The sequence below is a fragment of the Dromiciops gliroides genome, chromosome 3 (genome assembly GCF_019393635.1).
Source record: "Dromiciops gliroides isolate mDroGli1 chromosome 3, mDroGli1.pri, whole genome shotgun sequence".
Taxonomy (NCBI): domain Eukaryota; kingdom Metazoa; phylum Chordata; class Mammalia; order Microbiotheria; family Microbiotheriidae; genus Dromiciops; species Dromiciops gliroides.
The window spans coordinates 5641749-5666677 of NC_057863.1; positions in this window are offsets into that span (position 1 = coordinate 5641749).

Below are 24929 nucleotides of genomic sequence, written 5' to 3' on the forward strand. Positions count from 1 at the left end.
AGAAATCCTGTGAGATAAGGGGTATTAGGGTTAGGGTTATTCCCATTTTATAGATAAGGACATTAAGATTCAGAAATGGTATCTGAGGAAGGATTCATCCTCTATACTTCCTTATTTCACACCCTCAATCCACAATATCACTTAGATACTACTTGTAAGAAGGGATGAAATAGATCATCCAAATTAAATTGTCATTTGTCATTAATTTTGCAGAAATGGAATTGTTTTTAAGGCATTGTACTTTCTTTAGAGTGGTGATTCTAGGACAGGTTCTAGCTTCCTTCTCTCATAGAGCATACAACTGAGCCTTGTGACTTTCATAGAACTGGGAAGCCCTTACCAAACCCTATTCCCTTCAAACTACCCTCTTATGAGTGATCATTGAGTGTTAAACTTTATTATTTTAATTCATAATCTTCATTGAGTATCTACTATGTGAAAAGCACCGAGTCTGGTCCTGAGTTATCACAAAAAATGACATCATCATTCTTTCCCCCATGGAACTCAGTCATAGAACAGAAAGGATCAAGCCTTTATATCAACAGATAATTCTGTACTTGAAAAATCCATGCTTCATTTCCCCATGTGCCCACCCCCCAATCCACTGACAAAATCTAGCATCCCTACAATGTAGAGAAGAGGCCTTTAGGATTTTCCTGCCTGAAGACTTCATCATTCAGGGCTTACCTTGGTGATATGTTGGGTTTTTTTTCTGAATTTTAGCATTAGTGTAATGGGTGACTAGCCAATAATCTTCATTCTTATGAGCCTCCTTAGTTTCTTTTGCTGACTCAATCTCAACATAGACTTGAGAATGTGTAGGTATTATTTGTATTTAGTTTATCAAATGAATAAAAGGAATCTTTCTATAAGCTATTCAGCCAGAACTGAGAATATTTACAAAATACACTAAGCTGAGGTATTTTCTTTTTCCAATCTAGTATCATTCATGTGAGAGGGTCATGCTTTCAATCTCTAAATAAGGAGAGGCCTTGCTCATTCTGCCCTTCCCCACCCCCATCCCCACTCCATCAGTAAAAGGGCCATGCAAGCAACCTCTGCCCCTCAAGGCCACCTTGTGTCCCAAGAATATAGGCCTCTTTTCATTCTCTTTTTTTGTGTATATGTGTTTGTTCTTTCCTACTTAGCTGAAAGGATATTAGAGATAGCCATTACTTTATGAGCTTTGAAAGGTCGGAATGACAAGCATTCTTGCCAGAATGACAAGAGATCCAGCAGGAAAAATCCATGCTAGCATTTGTGGCCAGTCATGCTTAGTCTGCCAGTATAGACTTGAGGGATAATTTAGACCTAGCCCAGCAGTAGATATCCCCCTGCAGCTAAGCAGTCAGGCTCTATGAGCAAGAGAGAGGCTCTGTCCAGCAGAAGTGAAGTTGAAAAAAAAATGAAGGGAAGTTGGTAAGGTAAATGCCTTATTAAAAAAAATACTTTATGTATGATTTTATTCTTTTCAGAGATTCAGGTAATAGGTGAGATGGGTATAAACCCCCTCTTGAGTGGGGGAGCTTTGTAACTTCTATTCTTGGTACATGTTCATAGGAAATATCACCTTATAAAAGTTAAGAGAAAATAATTGCCTAAATGATACTTAGTTGCTAATCACAGGAAATACATATTAGATATATGACTCAAGTCTATGTCATTAGAGAAGAATCACCTCAACTTCCTCAAGGTACCACTCAAACCCTGAAGTGAAGATGTAGGCAGCTTCTCTCTAGGAAAACAAACTTCAAGATTGGCTACTCTAGGATATGATGTCATTGCCTGAAGGAAATAAGGATCACTGCCAAACCATAAAGAGAGATAGGAATATTTTGGTGAAAGATGCAATTCTAGTCACTAATAGATAGGTAGATAAATAAATATATAGATCAATCCATTGATTAATTGATATATAGTCTCACACGTGTGTAATACTTGTGTCTCTTTAGTAACTATGGAAAGTAAAATAGTACATTGATGCAATACTTACCTGATGAGAAATTCAGGAGACAAATGAAAAATTGTTGTTGTTGTTATTTTCATTTTACAGACACAGAATCTGAAGCTTCAAATGGGTTGCTGAGGGACCCAGGGGTCACTGGAGTAGTAAGGACTACTCTTGGGATTCAAGCTCTTATCCTCTTGTCACTGCCCTGCATTCTCTCTCAAAACTGTGTATGTGTGGATAAGTGTGAATACACAACCTCATTCAAAGCCCTGTCTATTTTGATGTACCCACGTGTGGCTGTACCTACATCTTCATCTTTACATACATTTAATTTTTTTCTACATGGGGCAGTGACCAATGGTACGGTTACCTCCTGGATCAGAAGAGCTTAGCTCAAATTCTAACTCTTGTACTCACTATCTATGTGATTGTTAAGAAATCACTTAATGTCTCCAAGCCTTAGTTTCCTCATCTGAAAAATAAGAGGATTTATTTCCATGGGCGCTAATATCTTTTTCAGCTTTAGTTCTAGGATATTATTAAATATGGTGAATCTATGATTATGGCTATATAAATTTCCATATCTAAATTTGCATCTCTATCTATACCTGTCTATTTATTGTTCTCTCTCTCTTTCTACATCTATCTATATATCTACACATTTATATTTATAGCTATATCTATCTATATAGATATGCATAACATTTATTTATCTATATATCCATATGCATCTCTCCCTCCCTCCCTCCCTCTCTCTCTCTCTTTCTCCTTCTCTCTTTCTTTCTCTCCTTCTCTCTCTCTCTCTCTCTCTCTCTCTCTCTCTCTCTCTCTCTCTCTCTCTCTCTCTCTCTCTTGCTTTCTGTCCCTGCACATATTTCTGCCTTAATACTTTTAAACCTATTTGGAAAATTATCTCAGTATTTGACTATCCATTTTCAAAATAAAATAGAAACTGAAGAAGATTCAGACAATGTTGTTCCTTGCATGTGCCACTCATGAGGAAAGGTCAGTTTACAACCTGGAAGACCTAGTTAGCATTCAAAAATGGGCTAGGAAATGGATCTGACTCTAAGATAAAATGTAATCAGAATGAATAAAACTGGCTAAAACTGGATGTAAAGAATGGGCTTTGAAATGGGGCTGCATGGCTTGAGAGCTGTGCATCTGAGAAAGGCCTTGAGGTTTCTATTATACTTGTAATTCACTATGATCATGAGATCATAGATCTAAAGCTGTCAGGAATCCTCAAGGTCATTTCATTCCTCTCTGTTATTGATTCTCCCTGAGAAAGGAAGTTCCCTTTGCAAAGACACAGAGCAGAGTCAGGACAGGAAGCCAGTTGTATAGGCTCTGATTGTGTTGCTCATTTGATTGTACCTTCCTGTATCTAACAGCCAAGAAAGCTAAAGTCAACTTGGCATCCATTAAGAGAAATAGAATATGGGGCAGCTAGGTGGCACAGTGGATAGAGCACCAGTCCTGGAGTCAGGAGAACCTGAGTTCAAAACCGGCCTCAGACACTTGACACTTACTAGCTGTGTGACCCTGGGCAAGTCACTTAACCCCAATTGCCTCACAAAAAGAGAGAGAGAGAGAGAGAGAGAGAGAGAGAGAGAGAGAGAGAGAGAGAGAGAGAGATAGAATACCTCAGCCTTTGTCCCTGATTGGTCCCTATGTGGAGAATTGTTTTCAGTTCTCAGTACCACATTCCAGGAAGGATATTGTTAAATGATAGCATGCACAGATACAACCAGCCAGGACTGGTGAAACAAACTCAATTCATGACCATAGGTTCATTAATAGGAAAAATGCATCTTCTTAAGCCTGGTGAAGACTGAGGGGAAAAAAAATTATTTTCAATGATCTTAGGGGCTCTCACGTGGAGGAGAGATTAAAATTGTTTATTGCTTTTTTCCAGAGGGTAGGAGAAATAGTGTAAGTCCCAATGAGACAAGTTTAGGAAAGATCCAAGAAGGGCATCTTGGTGGCACAGTAGAGACAGTGCTGGGCCTGATGTCAGGAAGACCTGAGTTCAAATCTAGCTTCAGGCACTTCCTAGCTGTGTAACTCTGGGGAAATCACTTAACCCTGTTTGTCTCAGTTTCCTCTTCTGCAAAATGAGCTGGAGAAAGAAATAGAAAATTACTCCAGTATCTTTGCCAACTCAACCCAAATGCAGTCACAAAGAGTCAGACAAAACTGAAAATGTCTGCACAGTAACAACAAGGGCAAGCTTCCTTCTAGTTAAGAGCTGCCCATAAATGTCCTGCTTCAGGAAGTAGGGTTCACTCATCATGTAGGGCTAAGAACTATTTTTTCCCTTGTCAGGAAAATTGGAATAGAAATCCATATCTATGGCTGGGTTGGCCTGGTTGTTCTCTATGATTACTTCCAATTTTGAGGTCTTTGATTTTGTGAGATAGAAAACTGTATTCAGGATGAGATAGTCAGGCTGAGGACTTAGGGCATGCAGGCCATTCTGCTATTTCAGGGTAGGACTGATATTCTGCAAGAACCACAATACAAGAAAAGGATTGAAAATCTGGAAAGTACCATGGAACAAGCACTTCCTCTACCTTTCTTAAATGGTTTCCAAATACAGTACCTTGGTAAAAGCCAACTATCAGCCCTAGTTTGGGTGCCTAAGAGAAAAACTGGGACAGAGGAATTAAGGGAAAAGCTAAGTTCACTTGGAGGCTTTGAAACAAATGGATATTCTAGAACCCAAGGAAGAGGACAAAGGCAATATTAGGAAGAATGATCACAATAAATCCATAAAATCTAGGGGCAGATAGGTCACTTGTGGTAATTGCTCTCATTTTACAGATGTTGAACCTGAGACGAAAAGTGATAATGATACTTGATCCGGAGTATGTGGCTCAGAATTCCAGAGATAAAACTAGAACCTAGAGACTTTGACTACCCAGACATCAAACTCCACACTATACCCTAGTTTCATTCATCCTCTTCATATCCTTGAAGTCAATATATTTGAGAGTTAAAATGGGAAACTTCTTTCACTGTGTGATTTTGGTAATTTTTCTTCTAACCAAACTTCATTTTTAAATCCTCACAAATAACTTGTTGAATTACTCTAAGCCCAAATCATCATTCTTTAATATTTTTTTTTGGGGGGGAGGAGCCAACTGTTTTTTATCCCATCTTCCTGATTCTTTTGAGAATTTGCCATTTTTCAATTGTCCCGTTCTGAAACCTTTCAATCATCTTTTACTCTCCTTACTCCCTCAGCACCCATAGCCAATCAGATCTAGTTGGGTCTATGTCCAAATCATTTGTTAGAGTTGTCTGCATGGGGCAGCTAGGTTGCACAGTGGATAAAGCACCAGTTCTGGGTTTAGGAGTACCTGAGTTCAAATCCAGCCTCAGACACTTAACAATTACTAGCTGTGTGACCCTGGGTAAGTGACTTAACCCCAAGTGCCCTGCAAAAAAAAAAAATAGAGTTGTCTGCTTCTATGCATCCTTACAAGATTCACCGCAGTTCAGTCCCTCATCACTCTTCCCCTTGGGTATTGCAATAGCATTCTTATTTTTGTCCTGCCCCCAATCTCTCTGCTCCCCAAACTATCTTTTACATAGTTGCCAAAGAGATATTCCTAAAACTCTAGTCTGATTATACCACTCTCCAAATTTATAACTCTAGTGCCTACTGGTTGCCTTTGGAATAATATCTAAAAATTCTTTAGTGGGTATTTAAGGTTAGTCCCATCTTGCACCAGCCCAATCTTCCAGTCTTGTTACACTTTAATCTCCTCCATGACTCTACAATTTAGCTTCCCTGACGCACCTGTAGTGTCTGGCTGCCCACCATATGAATCCACATCTAAATTCTTAGCATGTTTTCAGTAGCTGCCTTCTCTGCCTGGAATGCCTTCCTTATAATCTCCAATTCCTGGCTTCCTTCAGAACTCATCTTGAACGTTAACTTTCACAAATTGCCTTTCTTCAGACCTTTCTCCTAACCTTGTTCCCAAACCAATGCCTTCCTTCTGAAATGACCTTCAGTTTACAGTCTGTGTACTTTTTAAAGTACCTTGTTATTTTGATGTTGTCTCTCTCATTAGTATGTGAGCTCCTTCAGGGAAGGGATAATGTTTGTACCTTTCTTTCTATCTCTAGCACCAATAAAATCTCTGTAAAATAGGAAATGCTGAATAAATGATTGTTGACTAGCTGATTAATATGGATCAACTCCAAGAGTAGCCCTTTACTCATCCTCCTAGTAATTTGGTCCCACTCCCTCCTTCACTTGTCCTATATTTCTTTACCAATATCCATGCTAGATATAAGCCCACATTTGTATCCTTCAAATGTACTGCATTTATAGATTTGTAGGGGCAAGGATGAATTATGGCTCAGTTACAAAACTGAGAAAAAAGGAAACAAATTTTCTCATGAAATAAGCCCAGGGTGATAATACTTACCAGGGAAAAAAGGAAGAAAGAAAACTTGGATACATTTGAATGCACTCATCTACTGTTCCCTTTAGCATGACTGATCAAGGCTCTTACTGACACTCATCTTACATCAACATCATATATCACTCAAGGGAAAAAGTCTTGAGAATGTGTCCTGTGTCTAGAATGAAGAAGAGAAAGGTCTGTTTTTACCAAAGTGATTTGACCCCCATCTTTAATTCCAAGATGGGCTATGACCTTGAATATATCTACACTATATTTGATTTATTCACTTGCAGAAGGAGTATTGGATGCTGTTCCCACTTCCCTCCAGTGTTATTACATTTAATCATTACAATGAGTGGAGCTCTAATGGGGAAAAAACAAACATTTTAATTAAAAGATCATTATTGTTTTGAGTGCTGCAGGATTGTGCCTACACCCTGAGCTGGACACATCTGAATGGCATTAGGAACAAAAGTAAATTAATTCTTCCTGCTTTTGTCTCAAAGCTCTTAAGTCTCTGCATATTACATGATAAATACAAGGGGGATCTACAATATACAGTAGATCTCTTGCTGACACATATGACTTTTGTCACTCATTGATATACATACATGGAATCAATGGGGCTCATACTATGAAGAAGAGAGAATATTTCCTGGGCCTTTCCTGGTGCAAGGCTGGAGTCCAAACCACCTCATTTCTTTAAAGCCTGACACATTCTCTTGGGAAGAAAATTTGTTAGTCAATGAAAAAAAATTTAGGCTAAGTGCAAAAGGTATCTGAGAACCATTTGATTAAGTGAACTGATATCAAACAAGCAGACTGTTCCAATTCACCTTGGAAACTTGTTCTACCATGTGAAAGCCACATCAAAGAATTAATTCAGTTAGAATGAATTTTTTTCAAGAAATTTCGGCAAGATGTAAGAGGACAGACAGTGAGATCTCAAACTCATGACACAATCACTCCAAAAAACATCCAAATAATGTCACAGGACAATGCCAAGAGCAACAATATCCATAGAAGAATGTGCTGAAATCATTTCCCAACCAGGGACAGCTTGGAAGGTGGGAAGGATGGAGCTGCTGTGCTGAGACAGGAGTGGATTCCAACCCTACAGTCACCCTGACACTTCCAATCCCAGGAAGGCCACACCAGAGAAAGAGATGCCCAGAGCATCTGAATCAGCTGAAGCACCAGTGTCTTCTGGAACTAAGTTCACAGTCTCGTGAGAGGGATGAGCCCTTGGCAGGGGAGAGATTACAGGGGTTTATGCTGGTTCTGAGGCAGAACTTGGGTTTTTCACCCCTGCTGCAAACCAGGAGGCAGGCTTAATTAACAGTGGCCCAGGTGGAAGAGAGGTACCCACTTATCATAGCTGACAACCATAACACACAAAGCTGGTTGATTAGCAAGTTGGTCTGGGGTCATCTATAGACCAGGGAACAGGCCAGGAGGGTGAAGAAGCTGCTCCTTCTTAAATCATACCACTTGGGACTCCTGAAGCTTGGTATACTGCAGCCTGGAAACAGTGCCCCACTTTAAGTAGCTAAAAGTCAAGTAAAATAAAGACAAGATGAGCAGACAGAGAAAGGTGAGAACCGTAGAAAGTTTCTTCATTGACAAGGAAGATCAAGGTGCACCTTCAGAGGAAGATGTCAATGTCAGGGCCCCTATATCTAAAGCTGCCAAGAAAAATATGAATTGGACTAGGACCTTAGAGGTACTCAAAGAGGACTTTGAAGATAAATTTAGAGAGGTAGAGTAAAAATGGAAAGAGAAATGAGGGTGATATAGGAAAGACATGGGAAAAAAGTCAATAGCATGAAAAGTCATGCTGGCCAAATGGAAAAGAGGGTACAAAAGCTCTGTGATGAAAATAATCGCCTAAGAATTAGGATTGAACAAAAGAAAGCTAGTGACTTTATGAGAAACAAAGACACAATAAGGCAAACCTAAATGAATAAAAAATGGAAGGCAATGTGAAATATCTTCTTGGAAAAACTGCTGACCTGAAAAATAGGTCCAGGAGAGATCATTTGAAAATTATTGTTCTACTTGAAAATCATGATCAAGGAAAGAGCTTAGACATTATCTTCCAAGAAATTGTCAGTGAAAATTTCCCTGATATTCTAGAAGCAGAAGTTTAAATAGAAATTGAAAGAATCCACTGATAACCTCCGGAAATATATCCCAAAAGGAAAACTCCTAGTAATATTATAGCCAATTTCCAGAGATCTCAGGTCAAGGAGAAAATATTGCAAGCTGCCAAAAATAAAGAATTCAAGTACTAAGGAACCCCAGTCAGGATAGCACAAGACCTATCAGCTTCTACATTAAAGGACAGTAGGGAATGAAATATGATACTCCAGAGGGCAAAAGAATTGGGATTACAACCAAGAATCACATATCCTACAAAACTGATTATAATCTTTCAGAGGAAAAAATGGTATTTCAATAAAAAAGAGGAATTTCGGGTATTTTTGATGAAAACACCTAAAACAAATAGAAAATTTGACTTTCAAATATAAGACCCTAAAAAAACATAAAAAATTGGAGTTGGGGAACATACCTGGGGTGGTGCAGTAGGTGACTGTCATCTTGTGTCTGAGGCTAGGTATTGGTCTAGATCCCTCTCGTTCCATGGTGGAAGCTTTGTCCACTGTGTTACCTAGCTGCCCCATGATGACATCTTTAGTGTAAAATTGTGGGGTGCGGGGAATGCACTGGGGGAAGTGGAAGGGCAGAGGTAGCATGGGGTGAAATCCCACTTGAAAGAAACAGGAAAGGGCTTATGAAGTAGGGGAAGAGATAGGGGAGGAGCAGGGCAGTAAATTAATTTTAACACTAGTCAGAATAGGTTCAAAGACCTTAATCACATCAGAGTTGCCTCAAGGAGGAATTAACACACACACCCCCAATTGGGTGGAGTACTCTAATTTGTGCTGTAAATGGGCCTAACACCCATCAAAATTGGCTCAAATAAGTCAATCTTATCAGCATTGGCTCAAGGAGGGAATAATATACACAATCAATTGGGTGGAGTAATCTATCTAACCCTGCAGGAAAATAGGAGGGAAAGGGGATAAAGAGAAAAGGGCAAAAGAATGGAGGGCAGATTGGGGGAGGGGACAGACAGAAGCAAATGCCTTTTGAAGAGGGATTGGGTGAAAGAAGATAGATAATAGAGTAAATATCATGGGGAAGGAAATAGGGTGGAGGAAAACAGTTAACAACAGTAATCATGAAAAAAAAGAAAAGAGGGAAAAATTGTACAAAAAATATTTATAGCAATTCTTTGAGGTGGCTAAGAATTGGGAATCAAGGGAATGTCAATCAATTGAGGAATTACTGAAGAAGCTGTGGTATGTGATTGTAGTGGAATAGTATTGTGATATAGGAAATGACAAACAGTATGATACAAGAACAACCTAGAAAGAGTTATATGAACTGATGTTTAGTGAAGTGAGCAGAACTGGTAGGACATTGTATATAGTGACAGAAATATTGTTTGATGAGCAATTGTGAATGACTTAACTACTCTCAGCAATGCAATGATCTAAGACAATCCCAAGGGACTAATGATGTAGCATACTATCAACCCCCATAGAAAGAAATGAAAAAAGAGCACTTATGAATTGTGTATATATATAAAACCTATATCAGATTGGTTGATATCTTGTGGACGGGAGAGGAAAGGGAGGGAGGGAGAAAAATTTGGAAATCTAAATCTTATGAAAATGAATGTTGAAAATTATCATTACATGTAACTGCAAAAAATAAAATAAAATTTTGTTGCACTGAAAAAAAATTGGGTTTATGACATTCTAGTATATTCTTGATAAGGAAGCACTTGGCTATGGTTTGTGGGGGAAGATACTTTATCCAGGTCTCCTTTCTATGCCTCATTTTGACTTGAAAAGGATCTTGAAGGTTTTAAAAGATCTAGAAGATACTAGACCTTCCAGTCTTCCCAATGGTGCTCTAAAGGACTTCCAGGGATCAGCTGGTGGTTGTTTCTTCATCTTTAGAAGCCAAGGAGAGACAGGATTCAGGACTGAATCCCAGAAAAAAAAAAAGAACTACCCCATTACCTGAGGCAATTTTCTTGAGCATCCCAGGAATGTAGCATAAGTACTTTCAGCAAGTAAGGTTTGCAAGTTACCCCTTGTACACATGAGTTTCTAAGCTTAAATCCATTTTCCCTGGATAATATATGTATAAGGTGCAAAGCGTGATAGCTTTTTACTTCTTTTTTGGTGGAAGGATGGCATCTTTATTAACTCTATTTATTATACAACCTTAATAAAATACCTATGCCATTTCTAAACACCACTTGATACTGGATCACGATGATCACCTAATAATCTTGACAGGCTAAATTGTGTGTAAATGTGTGGATAGGGAGTGGATATTAGGCTTAATATTTAGGGATTATAGGAGACATTAGTAAATGACATTAGTAATGTACTGTTTGATAAACCCAATGACTCCAGCTTCTGGGATAGGAATTCATTATTTGACAAAAACTGTTGGGAAAACTGGAAGATAGCATCATAGGAATTAGGCATAGTCTAACATCTTACGCCTTATACTACAATAAGGTCAAAATGGGTACATGATTAAGACATAAAATGTGATACCATAGGTAAATTAGGAGAGGAAGAAATAGTTTATCTCTCAGATCTTTGGAAAGGAGAACAGTTATGACCAAAGAATAAATAGAGAATATTATGAAATGCAAAATGGATGATTTTTATTACATTAAATTAAAAAATACATATAGAAACAGAAGTAATGCATCCAAAATTAGAAGGGAGGAAGAACGTTGGGAAACAATTTTTTATAGCCAGCATTTCTGATAAAGATCTCTTTTCTAAAATACATTGGGAACCAAATCAAATTTATAAGAATCCAAGTCATTCCTCAATTGAGAAATAGTCAAAGGATATGAAGAGTAAATTTTCTGATGAAGAAATCAAAGCTATCTTTTGACATATTAAAAAATGCTCTGAATCACTAGTGATTAGAGAAATGCAAATTAAAAGAACTCTGAGGTACCACCTGATACCTCTTAGATTGTCTAATATGACAAAAAAGGAAAATAATAAATGTTGGAGAAGCTGTGGAAAAATTGGAACACTTATGCATTGTTGGTGGAGCTGTGAACTGATCCAACCATTCTGGAGAGCAATTTGGTATTATGCCCAAAGGGTGATCAAGCTGTGCATACCCTTTGACCCAGCCTTTGACCCATAACCTTTGATCTTTAAGCCCACTATTAGGGCTTTTCTGCAAAGAGATCATAAAAAAGGGAAAAGAACCCACATGTACAAAAATATTCATAGCTGCTCTTTTTGTGGTGGCAAGGAATTGGAAATTGAGGGGTTGCCCATCAATTTGGGAATGGCTGAACAGGTTGTGGCACATGAATGTAATGGAATTCTATTGTGCTGTAAGAAACGATGAGCAGGTAGATTTCAGAGAAACCTGGAAGGACTTGCATGAACTGATGATGAGTGAGATGAGCAGAACCAGAACATTATAAACAGTATCATCAACATTGTTTGTTGATCAATTGTGATAAACTTGATTCTTCTGAGCAATACAATGGAACAAGATAGTTCCAAAGGATTCATCATAGAAAATACTCTCCAAATCCAGAAAAACAAAAAAGAACAGTGGAATATGCATTCAGATTGAACCATACTATTTCTTTTCTTTTTGGTGCTGTTTTACTTTTTTGATGTTTTTGTTTTTTTTTTCTTCCTTTTGGCTCTGATTGTTCTTTCACAGCAAGACCAACCCAGCTTCTTGTTGTCATCAACCTTAAACAAGTTAATTTTGTGCTCAGCACACAGGGCTTCAACCAATTTTACATACATAGGTTCATCACAGTTGGAAGCAAGAACACAAAGATGTGCTTGGCATTTGTCCAAGGCTTTGGCAGCTTCACGAATTCCATGAGCTAGGCCATCATGGATGAGTGCGGTCTTCAGCACTTCTTGTATAGTGATGTTAACATCCATTACACCTCTAGCAGCAATGCCTTCTTTGGCCATAGCAACAGTTCACAGGTGAAGCTAAATCTTGAAAACACCTGGGAGCCTCTGCCTCTCACTCAATTCAGAAGTGACAGGGAAAGAGCCAGAAATATGTTTAATGTGATTGCACATATATATGATATATCCTATATCAGATTGCTTCCTGTCTTGGGAAGGAAGGAGGGAAGGAGGGATGGAGACAAAATTGCAACTAAAAATCCTATGAAAACAAATTTTTAAAAGTATTCTTATGTATAACTGGAAAATGATAAAATGCTGTTATCATAAAAAAGAAGTAACTCCAGAGCTGGGGAAGATCTGATTATCGGCATAGTAATGGTTCTCCATAAGTAGAAAATTTGGTGGTTAATGGAATAGTTTCATTTCCTTAGAATGAATAATTTTTATTCAGTAGTTTTTCAGTTGTGTCCTATATTTTGTGACTCCATTTAGCAAGGATACTAAAGTGGTTTGTCATTTCTCTACTTCATTTGACAGATGAGGGAATTGAGGCAAACAGCATTAAGTAACTGGCCCAGGTTCACATAGCTAGTAAGAGTGTATGAACCAATTTGAAGTCAAGAAGGTGAGCCTTCCTGAGTCCAGGACTGGTACTTTCTCTTCTGTGCCATCTACATGTCATATTCAATAATATTTCACTTCAAATTTGGCCTCAAACACTTAGTGGCTGAGTGACCCTGATTATATAACTTACATACTCTCAACCTGATATCCATATATATAAAACAGTGAGAATGATATAATGTACCCTACAGGGTTGTTTTGCATGTCAAATGGAATAACAAATAAAATCACTTTGCAAACTTTAAAATAATACATGACATTATTGATATTATTAATATTGTAAAATTACTTATTGATTGGTTAGTATTTAACTGGTTTTTAATTGCAGCAATAATAGTTGTAACTGATTTCTTTTTTAATAATAAATGTTTTTATTTGAATTTTTGAGTTCCAAGTTCTATTTGACCTTCCCTTCCTCCCCTTCCCACTTCCTGAGGTGGTAAGCAATCAGATATAAGTTATACATGTGCAATTATGTAAAACATTACCATATTCACCATTTTGTATAACAAAATTTGAATAAAAAAATTTGAACAAAAAAAAATCAAAGAAAGTGGGAAAATGCCATGCTTCATTCTCTCTTCAATCAATATCTGTTCTTTCTCTGATGGTGGATAGTATGCTTCATCATTTGTCTCTTGGGATTATCTTGGATCATTGTATTGCTGAGAATTGTTGTCATTCACAGTTCTTCATCAAACGATATTGCTGTTGCTGTGCACAACGTTCCCTAGGTTCTGCTTACATCCCTATAATGAGACTCCATATTTCTTTTTTGGAATGTGAAGAGTATTTTCCACCATAAGTCTTTTGGCATTGTCCTGGATCATTTTATTACTGAGAAGAGTCAAGTCTATAACAACTGATCACCACAAAAATGTTGTTGATACTGTGTACAATGTTCTCCTCATTCTGATCATCTCACTCAGCATCAATTCATATAAGTCTTTCCAAGTTTTTCTGAAATCTATCTGCCTATCATTTCTTACAGCTCAATAGTATCCACTGCATTCATATACCACAATTTATTTAGCCATTCCCCAATTGATGGGCTTCCCATCAATTTCCAGTTCTTTGCTACCACAAAAAGAGCAGCTATATTTTTGCACATGTGGATCCATTTTCCTTTTTATGATCTCTTCAGCATATAGACCAGGTAGTTTTATTTCTGGGTTAAAGGGTATGCACAATTTTAAAACCTTTTGGGCATGGTTCCAAATTGCTCTCCAGGATTGTTGGATCAGTTTATAGCTCCAACAACAGTGCATTAGTGTTACAGTTTCCCCACATCTTCTCCAACATTTATCATTTTCTTCTTTTGTCATATTAGCCAATTGAATGGGGGTGAGGTGGGATCTTAGAGTATTTTTAATTTGCATTTCTCTAATGAATAGTTGCTGTTTGTAATTCTACCTAGACTGTCTAAAAATCTGAATGGTCCCCAATAAATTAGAAGCTTTAACAAGAGTTTAGCCTTTGTGCTAGGCCACTGGTGGATGTCTCGGAACCATGAGATGTGGTGTGGTAACCTTTCCATAACATTTTCAGGTGTCATGGACACATTACTAAATTTGGTTTTGATCCAGACACGTGGTGGTAAGAAGGGTGATAGATTGCATAACTACCTCAACCCTGTTTTATATAAAGGAGGGGAATGTAGAATGGAATGTATTATTAGATAGATATAGATAGATATATGTATGTATTTATGTATGTGTGTATATATATATATATATACATATATATCTCGAGTTTGAGTATGAGTTATATTTTGAAGAACTCTCACTGTTTAATTTGATCATTGACAATGCTATACTAAGGATTGGTAAAAATCCATCAGTTCAGCAGCTAAAGAAGTGAGTCCAGAGACAACCAGAGAGCAGACCAGGGTCCAGCTTTCCTGATGAGTCCAGCCCAGAGTGTATATTTTTCTGATGACCACTCCAAGAAGACAAGATCTCAGAAACTTTAAATGGACCATTTTGTTTTGTTGTTTTTCTTTTTTTCTTTCTGTTATTAAATACACCATTTGTAACATTTATTCTCTGCAGAGGCCCTCCCTCTACAGGCCAGTGTCAAAGAACAGGTTCATGAGGGGACCACCCCTCTGGACAAAATTTTCTTTTCTCCCTTTTCTATATTGTTATTAACATGTTGTTTGCCAGCATAGGACATTATATTCTGTTATTTTTGGCTATTTCATCGAGCAAACCATATGTGTTTTCCGAAGTTTTACCAGTTGGTTAGGATAACTGAAAGACGCCAGTTTTTGAAGGACCACCCTTTTGGGGAGGAGACGAACAGTCCGCCTGCTGCACACGTCAGACTGCCTGCGGGGACTCGACTTCCGGGGTGGAGAGAACGGAAGTGAGGCTTTGGCCTGCTTGGCAGGACTCCTGACGGAGCGGCACAGACTCTCTCTCTCCAAAGGTGGCCTTTTCGGTTTGGTGAGTTTTTATAAGGAATATAGACTAAGCTTAGACTTAAGACGTTTTGTATTGTGTTTCTATTTTCCTATCCTTCTAATCAACATCACCTTGTGACTACCATAACAATAAATAAAAAGGTCTATCTAGAAAACCAAAAGCTTCTTCCATTTACTAGTTTGGGAGATAAATTAAGGGAAAGGTTAAGTAGGGGAGATTTATGATCTAATATCCAATTTTTAATCTCACAAAACAAAGGGCAGGGGAAATGTGGTAAAAATTATTTGTGGTAAAAAATTATTGGAGTTTTAGCTGACTTATTTGGGAGGGGCCACATCTGGTCCACCCTGAAGTTACATATACTACTGAGGTCAGAAGGAGAACTCTCTATAGGCAGTTTTTGAAGTACCTCCCCTTTGGGGGGAGGAAGACTGAATACTCCCTGAGGGGAGGCAGAGGCACTTCCGGAACAAGAACTCTCTCTCTCTGGCTTCTGCCCTTCCAGAGGTGCGAGCAACTGTAGACATTCCAGGTTTTGGTGAGTGAACACGGAAAACTCTATATTGCTTTGAATTAGCTTAATTGGAAATGATCTGGGGATTACATAGGCTAAGTTTAGAGTTAAGAGAATTTATCTGTATTTCTTTTTCCTATTTCCTTATCTTTGATTTTTATTAATTTCACCTTTGTTGTTTAATAAACAAGTAATAACATCTGATTCTTTTGTGAATTAAAGCTGTAAGGCTCCTTTATTATTGGCCTGGGAGAATTATCTAAAAGGGCAGTTCAGAGGGGAGGGTGAACCTAAAGGTCCCTCATATTTCTGGGACCCCAATATTTTGGTGAGTCACCCAATTAATGCTCTGCATATTAAATTTTGGCCCTCACACCTTTTAAGCATTTATTAAGGAGCATACGAATTTGGTGAGGAGAGAGAAAGAGGACAAAGTGCCTTCGTCTATCTAAAGGAGCCATCATTTCTGTTCCACTACACATGAGGTCCCAGTGAAAGAGAGAAAGAGAGAGAGAGAGAGAGAGAGAGAGAGAGAGAGAGAGAGAGAGAGAGAGAACACACCACTTGCCCCTACTTTGTCCCGGAAGCCTCTCTCAAAAATGGAAACAGCCCATCCACACACACACAGCTCCAAGTCAATTGGCTTGGAGTACCTACAAGCAAACATCAATTCCTGATGCCAAGGAACTGACCTTCCAAGCTACATGGCTTGTCCTCAGATGCCTTCTCCTCTTGGTGGAGCTTTCCTACAGTATCTCTCCAGCAGGGGGCGGCACTCAAATTCTCACACTAATCAGTAGTGATTGAAAACATGTTTTTTTTTTTTTTTCATATCAGAGTAACCTATTTTTAAAGACTAAGATTTAAAATTATTTTGTATAGGCTTTGGCAATATGATACTTGATAGGAGACTATGCAAGTCACTCTAAGTAAAATAGTCATTGGAGGAGATGAATAAAATGAGTGATGATTTAACCTGGTCATGCTTTTTTTTTCTTCCTCTTATTAGTGCTGTATATCTGTAATACAGGACAGTGTGTGTGTGGAACCTTTCCAAGAATATTAACTTACTTTGTGTCAGTGTTGCAATGGGATCTGGGATCTAGATGACCCTTTTTACAGGGAAGCATATTTACAGACCAATCACAGTCCTAGTTTAGTTGTCTCCAACTGACATTATTTATATGGACTTGTATATTCAGATTGTATGAAAGGATGCTCTGCTTATAAAATGTATCTATTCAATGAAGGACCATCGACCTCTACTATTGATATTTGCTAGCCTTACCAATAAATAGACTATGTTCAGACTTTTGTGCCTCAGTTCCTTTTAATAAACAGATTTATCACCATACTATCATAACCACCAAAAACAACAGAATCACTATCATCCTGGTATGAGACTTATGGCCAAATAAACCACAGGATCATGTTATCTTTCAAAGACCATATGCTAAGTCACAGAGGAATAAAACTCTACATTAATTGAAAGAAACTTTTGCTAAAGCATTCGGGTCAGTTTCTATCCTATCCCTATTGGCCTCTTCTACTTTATGAAAATGATTGAAAGCATCAGTCCTAGCACTGTGGCTTCCTCATGTATTATGTATTTAGATGTTGATGACTTGTAATTAACCTCTGGGCATCTTTTTCCACTCATTTGCTCAGTCACCTGATGAAATAAACAATCTGGGTATGTACATAGCCTTGGGATCTACAGTTTATAAGTCACCAGAGATGGCAGCCATACCTGGAGAATCTGCAGGTGTGTTGGTGAATGGGAACAGATGAGGAATAGGAATATGATCAGTGGAAGGGAATCAAAGGATGGGATGACAAGCAACCAAGGCAGTGAAATTAAAGGGAAGAGGATGAGGGAAAGCATCCGTTATATTTCTGAAAGGAGATTTCTGGCAACTCTCTAAAGGATTAAAGGAACTTTTTTTTGCAACAATGTCATTGACCCATGCTGGAGGATGGAACAGCACCAAGGACTCAAGCAGTTTATTTTGGGAGAACTACTTGACTATAATTTAAAGAATTTTACGATGCAGTATGTCCAGAACACTGTTGCAGGTATACAAAATAGTAGAGTGCTTATTTGTCTAGCTTAATGCGTATGGGAGGAATTATGATATGCTAGATTGAACACTAGCTCTTTCTCAAATTGGACATCCTGGAATCAAATCCATTTCTGACATTCATGACCAAAGACAAGCTACTTATTCTTCCTGGGCCTCTCTTTTTCCCATTAATAAAATAAAAAGGTTGAATGAGACTCCTTCCAGCCTTAAATCTATGGCCTTGCAGGTCTGGGTTTTTTTTTAACTCACTCCATTTTCCAGTTTATGAACTTCCATCACTCCTATTTTGTCCATTAGATAGTGAGCTTCTTGAGAACATGGACTACTTTTGTCTTTCTTTCTATCCCTTGTGGTTAGTAACATAGAAAGTACTTAACAAATGCTAGTTGATTGAACAAATCACACACACACACACACACACACACAGAGCAAAAAAAATCAACCTTTCAGACATGGTGTGACCTCCACAAATAAATATTCTATTAGAAAAAATGTCATTACAATGCACCCTTGACATGATCATTCAACCTTTTCTTCAAGAGTTTCAATAAGAGGATCAATCTACTTTGTCCAGAAGCCATCAATACCACCTGTGGATAGTTATAGTAAATACAAGGTTGCCCCACCCCCCATAAAGCTCCCATTTGTCTCTTTGGAATTTTAATCTCCCAAATATATTTCTATCATTTGGATCCAAGTGGAATGAATAAGTTCCTTTTCCATAATGGACATCTTTAAAGCACTCAAAGATGGGTCTCATGTGCACTGGTCCTCATCTGGCATAAGCTGGAGGCTCTTTATCACTCATTATTCTTCTCCAAATATCAACCAAATAGTATTTTAATGGCATCCTCTCAGGCCATTGTCTTGACACTCTGCTCTTTTTCTACTGTGTCATGTAAACCTCTTCATCCAGGAAGTTAACTCCAGAAGCCTTCTTCCTCTGATTGGTCATTTCCTAACAGAAAATCTGCGTTAAGGAATATGATACCCAGCCTGCCTATATCTTTGTTCATTTCCACATTGCAGTCCTGACTCTCCAGACTGTCTCTACTATGCCCTCTACAGGGTATCTTTTTCCCCCTATGTCCTCCCACTTTACAAGCTTCAAGGCAGGAATTGTATTTCTCCTTCCAAGGCTCAAGAGAGTACCAGGAACACTGTCAGCACTTAATAAATGCTTCTTACCTTGACTTGACATACCATGTACCAGACACTGTGCTTGTGCTAGGATTCAAATACAAAGAATGGAATAATCTCTACTCGCAAGGACCTTATTTTCTAATGGAGGAAATGACAAATACAAATTGTCAGTAATGGGTTGAGGAAACAACTTAAGGCAGTGCAACATGGGGTCATTTCCATTGGACTCCTCCAAGAACAGCCCCAGCTGCAACAACTGTCCTTTCACCTGTCATTTCCCATCTTGAAAGCATCTGGCTTCCTGTTCTGGGACTACACTGCCTCTGGGAAATTTTGGATTTTTCAGGATGATATATGCTCAAGAAATAGGACAGTCCATCTCTTTCATCCAATATAAGGCATGCATATGGATAAGACAAACAGGCAGGTACTCCCCCAAACACTGACACAGAAATGCCAGTGAAGCAGCCAAAATAAATGTCATGTTGGTCCCTGTGGATACCTAATTCTTTCTCTCAGTGGATCTGGGAATTGGAATGCAGGAAAGCTGGGTCAGATTTTCATGTTCCACAGATGACAATTCCATCCATTTATTTCTCTTATTGTTGGCTTTCCTGAAAATAAATTCTTCAAGTTTAGCTCATCAGAATGAGACCTGCTTCAAGGTCAAGAAGATTCCTCTCAGGCACAGTAGGGCTGAGGAGAAGGAAAGCTCCTCAGATTTTCAATTTGGCAAAGAGTCTAGACAGAGGATTAATCTGTGGCATCAGCACTAGTGTTACTGCAGAGGGAAAAGAAAACAAAACACTGAAATAATGAAAGGCTTCAGTCCTCCCAACTTCTTCAAAGATATCCATCCTACTCCAAACCTGCAAATCCTTGCTGACTCCATATGTAAACAATAAGAGTTATAAGGAAATTTGGGGATGATTTATGTCAAAACTTAGAATTTACAGATAAAGAAATTACAATCTCGAGAGACAAAGGGACTTTTCCAAATTCAGAGCTGATATTGGAAAACCAGGGCTTCTCTTTTCCTAGCCAGGATCTTTCACACTAAGCCATACTAATTCTGCAAATATATCTAAAAATGTATTTGATAGTCCTCCCTTATGAATTCTGATCATTTTTGAACTAAAAAAAAATATTTCATCAGTGCAAAGATCTCTGGTCAACAAACAGCTTGTACCATAACAGGTCAATCATTATCTGATCTCCAACCTAGAGGATTCAAAAGCTTTCTGGGGCCCTGAAAAGTCATGTGCCTTGCCCAGGGTCACACAGTTAGCATATGTTGAGGGGAGGGGGTCTTGAGCCCTGGTCTTCCTGACTCAGAGTTTGGAAATCTTAGCCAGCTCAGGCACCTTTCAGAGCTATTATAAAGGGAGGGATTTTTTAACAAAACAAGGGAGCAAATATAACAAAAAAAGCTTCAAAAAGATAATTTCATTACATGAAATTAAGAAGCTTGAGCACAAACAAAATCAATAGAACTAGATTTTTAAAAATACACTACTGGAGAAAAAAATAAAAGGTTCTTTAAATATCTCTGATAATGGTCTGATGTGTAACAGGACTAAGAGAAATATAAGACCCAAAGTCATCAGTCAGTAGAGAAATAGTCTTTTGAAACTATTGTAAATACAAAACACAAACTGTTAAGGTACATACAAAAACTGCAGCAGAGCCAAGATGGTATAGAAAAAGCAGAGATTCACTCGAGCTCTCCCCCAAATCCCTTCAAAAACCCTTTAAATAATGCCTTAAAACAAATTCTGGAGTAGCAGAAGCTACACAAGATTATGGTGAAAGAATTTTCTATCCCAACACATCTTAGAAGGTTGTCAGGGAAGATTCATTTCAGAAAGGCCAGAGGGAAACATAGAGCAGCATAGGCCATGCCCAAGCCAACCAATAGTTGGCCTTGGGAGTGGCTGAATCAGTGGAAGTCATGGTGGTTCCTGGCCCTTTTACCCACCAGACAATAAAGGAGTCTTACAACTGGTGAGAAAGAGATTATGGGGCCCTCTTTTTTAGCACAAAGGGCAAGATTCTGTGGAATTGCCCATACTTGGATTTGTGTTGCACTCTGGGTCTCAATTGAAGGGGAGGAGGAGCAGTAGTACACCAGAGCTTGCACACACAGGGGAGCTGGCACCTCCCCCAGCTCCAGGGTGTAAAAGGGTGCTTGTAGACTCCCACAGACTATACCATAAGCCAGTAAAGTAGCATACGCAACTCTCCCTAAATCATACTACCTTGGAAGAACCAAAAACTTACAGATCCCCAGAATTATCTCTTAAAACAGATGCACAGGGGGCAGCTAGGTGGCACGGAGGATAAAGCATTGGCCCTGGATACAGGAGGACCTGAGTTCAAATCCAGCCTTTGACACTTACTAGCTGTGTGACCTTGTGCAAGTCATTTAACTCACATTGTCCCGGAAAAAAAGAAGAAGAAGAAACAGCTGCACAAAAGACCTGAAGCTTGGGAAAGTGCCTCTTCCATTCCAAGAGTAGTGGAGGCCCACTTTAATATTGAGTTAAAAGTCAAGAAATAGGCTGGAAAATGAATAAACAATAGAAAAAATCATCACTATAGGAAGTTACTATGGTGACAGGGAAGATCAAAATAAACTCAAAAGAAAACAACAAAAGTAAAACTACTACATCAAAAACCTGAAAGAAAAAAAATATGAATTGGTCTCAGACCGTGGAAAAGCTCAAACATGTTTGTTTGTTTTTTTTTAATAAAATAAGAGAGGTAGAGGAAAAATTGGGAAGAGAAATGAGAATGATGAAAGAAAATAATAAAAAGGCATCAATGATTGGTAAAGGAGGCACACACATGAAATTATTGAAGAAAATAATACCTTAGAAAATAAAATAGTGCAATTAGAAAAAGATATACAAAAAAATCACTGAAGTAAAGAACTCCTTAAAATTAGAATGGAGGGGGCAGCTAGGTGGTAAAGTGGATCCAGGGTCAATGCTATATAGGTCCTGATTATTATTGGAACTTTATGGGGGCAGCTAGGTGGCGTAGTGGATAAAGCACCAGCCCTGGATTCAGGAGAACCTGAGTTAAAATCTGGTCTCAAACACTTGATACTTACTAGCTGAGTGACCCTGGGCAAGTCACTAAACACTCATTGTCCAACAAAAAAAAAAATAGAATTGGGCAAGTGAAAGCTAATGACATTATGAGACATCAAGGAACTATAAACCAAAATCAAAAGGATTAAATAATAGAATAAAATGTGTAACATCTCCTTGGAAAAATGACTGACATGGAAAGAAAATCTAGGAGAAATAATTCAAGAATCATTGGTCTACCTAAAAGCCACTGTCAATAAAATAGTCTAGACATCATCTTTCAATAGATTATCAAGGAAAAATTCGCTCATATGTTAGATCCAAAAGGTAAAATAGAAATTGAAAGAATCCACTAATTATCTTCTGAAAGAGATCCCAAAATGGCAAGCAGCGAAAAAAATAAACAATTCAAATATTGTGGAGCCACAGCCAGGTTCACACAAAATTTAGCAATTTCTAAATTAAAGGTCAAGGCAAGTCTTGATATATGATAGCCTTTAGTGTAAAGGAACTAGGATTACAATCAACAATAACCTAGCCAGTAAAAGTGATTATAAACCTTCTAGGGGGAAAATGGCCATTTAATGAAATAGAGAACATTCAAGTATTTCTGATGAAAAGAGCTAAGCAGAATATAAAATTTGACTTTTAAATACAAGACTCAATAGAAGCATAAAAATTTAACAGGAAACCTATGTGTGTGCATCTGAAAACAACCAAAAAATATGATCAACATAAACCCAAACAAGAAATATGAGTACACATGCCCCACTTCATTGCTGAGATACCAGGTTGAATTTTTTTTAATTTTTTAAAAAAATTTTTTGCAAGGCAGTAGAGGTTAAGTGACTTGCCCAGGGTCACATAGCTAGTAAATGTCAAGTGTCTGAGGCTGGATTTGAACTCAGGTATTCCTGAATCTAAGGCCGGTGCTTTAGCCACTGCACCACCTAGCTGCCCCACCAGGTTGATTTTTCATGTACACATACTTTGGTTCAACTTTCTCCCCCACCTTTCTTCTTCTTTCTCATGAAGAATGTCTCATATCAGAGAATGAAAGATGGTTAAACTGGGATACATGTGTAACATGGAAAGATGTATATCAATAAACATATATAAAATTAATGTAAAATTAATGTTCTATGAGTTGGCCAAGGAATCCTTCTCAAAATACTTTTTTTGGTTCTCAGGCTTCTACTAACATTCATCCCAAACACACACACAAGCATACACAACTGTTATCCACAGATTCCAACTTTAGTATAGATTTTTCTAACTGAACATTTTCTCAACATTTATGTTTTTTCTATCTCTACCCCCTCTTCCCCCCATGGCCTAAGTGTTTGTTCTTTGGATTCTGAGCGGGAAGAGGATATAGAAAGTCTGCATGGGAGAATATACCAGATGCCAATTAAGGAAACGAATATAATTCCTGCCCTCAAGCAATTTACCTCCTATTATGGGACTTGCCCAAATCTCCTCAAATAATAAACCTCAAAAGAAAATTTGAATACAGGTCCTTTGGCTCCAAATCCAGTCTTCTTTCTGGGATTTTTGGCCTATGACCAAATTAAAAAAGAAAAGAAAAGAAATGCATTTAATACAATTAATATTTGCAAAGTCAATTTCCAAACCATTACTTACAGACTATGACTCCTATTCCTTGAAAATGAATATATGTGTGTGTGTGTATGTATATATGTGTGTATAGATACAGGTATCGATATATGTAAATGATGTGTGTGTATTTCATCTGATGATAAGAAATAAATGATTATCTAGGGCTGCCTTCTAATCACTTTGGGTTATGGCCCAGTGTGACCCCTAGGACTCTTTAAATGTTTTTTTTTCATAAATTAAGAAGAGACTACATGACATCCTTGCTAGAATTGCTGTGTACTAGGGTTGTCTCCACAACCAACACTCCATGTGTCCCAACCAAACCTTCTCTGAGCCACAACTTCCATCTTTGTTAAATGAGGATTTGGGATCACTTAGACTCTCATGTTGTTTCTGCCTCTTCCAGCCTACTATACTGCAGGAAGCACCAGATGTGACTTGATTTCCTTAAGGCAAATATCAAATACTGAGAATTCCAAAATGAGCCAAATTATATACAGGCCATTTGGAGCTACAAGTCATACCCTCCTAGCTCAGTGAATTAACATTAGCTAAGGCATTAAGGTAATATTATTAAAACCTTTCTATGCTCCATTCTTCAATTGCTTTCCTGTATCTGCTTTTAGTGAGTCATAAAAGAAATATAGCAAGTGATTAACAATGTCTTCCTTTCTTCTTTTGCTATTTTTGACTGACTTTTGACTTTTTAGTTTTTGAACATGCAGCCTTTCTGTATGAACTTGCATCTAGACATAGCATTGGTAATGTGTTAATCATGTGTCAGGATATCAAAAGAACTGCTGGACAAAAATTGAAGAATATATGGGTTGGAAAGGACTTTATAAGCGATTCAATCAACATATGTTACCGGTGTCCAGAAATGTACAAAAATAGACTAATGATTAACTAATAACAGTGATCAAATGACATGGATTTAATAGTTACCAAATATGGACGGTGTTAAGTTCATGTTGAATGAAGGCATGATGTTTTGAAATAGCTGATTCTCCCTCAGTTTCTCCCTCCCTTCTAACCACTATTAT